The sequence below is a fragment of the Atta cephalotes genome (genome assembly GCF_000143395.1).
Source record: "Atta cephalotes unplaced genomic scaffold scaffold00023, whole genome shotgun sequence".
In the NCBI taxonomy this organism is placed as follows: domain Eukaryota; kingdom Metazoa; phylum Arthropoda; class Insecta; order Hymenoptera; family Formicidae; genus Atta; species Atta cephalotes.
This window is the reverse complement of record NW_012130087.1, coordinates 4,178,160-4,181,512: the sequence shown is the minus strand read 5'-3', so window position 1 is coordinate 4,181,512 and position 3,353 is coordinate 4,178,160.

Sequence of the window (3,353 nt, the reverse complement as noted above, 5' to 3'; positions counted from 1 at the left end):
CTCTCTCTCTCTCTCTCTCTCTCTCTCTCTCTCTCTCTTTCTTATTTGCTTATTTTTTTCTGAATATTCTTCGGATCATTCAGATTAATACTCGCAAGTTGTATTAATCATTGGATGTCAAATCGAGTACCACTCGGTCGTGCCTACGATCGAAACGTACCTATTTAAATTTAGAATTCTGTCGACATATTATAATCTGCATATTCAAGAGTACATGTATAGTGCCGCTCATAAATTCACGAATATGCCAGTTTTATAGACTAATGACTCTCTCACTAATAACTCTCACTTATATAGTAGACTTCTTTTAGAACGCAAAAATATATAATGGGATATTAAAATTTTACTAAATTGATAGATTATCGCAAATATATATTGATATTTATCGCAAAATGATCTTAGGCACATCTTAATTTACATTTAATTTCCAAACAAATTTTGTTTCCAAGTAAACTTTAATTCGAGGAATAACAAGATATGTGTTTAAACGTAACATAAAAGTTGAAGAAAGCAAGGGTCCGATTCTCTAACTCATACGTAAGTGAAACGTACGCGCAGTTACGAACGTTTATATTTAAAACTTTATTCTCTAAACTTACAAGCGTATACGCATTGAAATGTATACGCAGATTTACATATGAAATATGAGTGAGTGGAAGTATTCGTTTCTCGATTGCGAGCACGTTTGAGAATAACTGTTAATGCAAGACAAACGATTTTAAAAATAAACTGAACATTTATAATAATTTTGTGGTTGCACATGATGCCGACATTGCTCATGCTCAGCACGTTGCCATATGGCAAAATCGCCATGCGATAAAATAAAATATATAACAACTGACCGCATTTAATTTGGATGACAAAAAATTCGTAAAATATTCCGTTTAACAAACTCATTAGTGCGTAATCTAATAAGAGATTTAATATGAAGTAAAGACAGCGAAGATCTATGTTGGATATTAAAACGAAAGTAAGTAAATTTCTAGAACTTTAAACGAATCAAAATATTTGAGACAATAGTTAATACATTTAATTCTTTAATAATATAATATTAAATTTATATTTTTAATATTAATTTATATATTTTCTAAACACTATAATAAGGTATTATACATTTCTAGATTTTATGACGCTATAAGGGTAAGTGGATGCATAGATTGCACTCACATAACTATTTTTCCACCAAGGATTTGTGATGTTATAAATCCTGAATATTTATATGTTAACAGAAAAGAATATATTCCATAAATGTACAATTGGTAAGTGTATAATTGTTGTTCTTTTTAAGATTGTTCTTTTGAAAATTGTTATTATACATTTGTATTAATTATATACAACTTTTTAATTCAGGTATGTGATTGGTGATTTAAAAATATTAAATATAAACTACTCTGGAAGTACACACGATACATATGTATGGAATAATTCTAATTTAAAAATAGGAATGGAAAGAATCTACAGACAATGGCCAAATATGACATTTTTTCTTTTAGGTATAAACACACTATATTATATAGTATAGTATATACATATACGAAGTATTTTTTTTAAATATCGCTCACTGAAATTATATAGTGTTATTCTTGATTCAAAAATTGAATTGAAAAATCCTAAATCATTTTTTTCTACAATGTTCAATTCAGCATTATTAGTAAGTATTAGCAAGTAAAGCTAATTTAATCGGTGCTATCTTTTAAATGACTCATTGACATACATCTGTCCAAAGAATAGCATTGATTGGATTATTCGATAACAAAAATGCTTCATTGGATATTGTAAAAAAATGTTTTAGGATATTTTGATTCAATTTTTAATCAGGAATAGTGCTAAATGATTAATTATGGGCATTTAAGAAACACCCTACAATGTATTAATATTTTAGAAATATATTTTGTAATCTTTATGTATATTTTATATCTTAAATTTTAAGTTATTAACTAACAATTAATGCTTTAGATGATTCAAGTTATGTGATTATTAACTCTAACTAACAGACATTAATGAATAAATAAATAGCCCAGAAGAAAGATACAAGAGGAGTCAAATGTCTTGTCGAACTTTAATAGAACGTTACAATGGCTTTAAAGATGCGGTTTCGCTGTTTATTAAAACACAATTCACCACAAACGACATGCAAAATTATAAATGTCTGTACTATTTTGCACAATATATATATATAGAAAATAATATCCCATTCCTATAATATAATGATTGGCAAGATGATATTTAATCAATACATCAATGATAACAATGAAGAACAGAGTGAATCCTAATTTGACAGCAGGTAAACAATTGCGGAACAGATTGATTCGTACTTATTTTCTTTGATATATATATATATATATTTATATAAAAAAATACGGAAAAGGCTTTACATATAGAATACATATATTATACATATAATGTGCAACGTACATATAATATATAATATATAAAATATGTAATACATACAACATAAAATAAAGCAAATAGTAATATAACGAATCTTATAAGTTTTTCAAATCTTCTAAAAATAATATTAATAAAATAAAAGCAATATTACATGGAATCACAAAGAATTCTTATATAGTCTTTACTCTGTGTTACTTAACACAGTTATTAATTATAACTTCTTATTTAATAAATGAGGATATATTGATAAACTGTGAACTTATAATATTTTATATAATACACATACAAGTAATTAATCTTTATGCTCATATTAAATTTAAAAATAGAAATATATAAAAATAAAATTGAAAAAAGATTTACAATACAAGAATTATGAAGGATTGCATTTTTCAACAGCCTTTAATGACCAATCTTTTTTGAAGCCTTAACTTTCGTTTCTTCAGTATTAACTTTTTGTCATAATAACTTTGAATTTTGTAAGTTTGTTTTATTAGTCTTTTGCCAGTATCTCTGTTGGCTATTGTGTAAAACTTTGTCTGACTTTTTTCCTTTTTTTTATTATTGATTTATTATTGATTTATTATAGTTGGAGGACCATTATTATCATTTTCATTTAAATTGTATACATTATTATCGGTTAATGAATTTTCTTTCTTTTCTTTGTTGTTTGTTTTCCATGTTTTCCATTAATATTGATTGCATCACTATTCACCAAGTTGTCTCCTATATTCTGCTGAAGATATTCTACTTCATTTCTAAAATTATCTAATAATAAGAAGCAGAGATATTTAAATGAGATATAATTAAATGAGATAAAATATTAGAAAACATTAGAAGAAAAAAATCTATCAATCTAACAATTACCTAAATTTATGTAAAATTTTATGTAATCCTATCTGTACTTCACTTTCTTTTATTTTTGTGTGTCTAATAATACTAGTGGAACAAATTAAATTTAATAT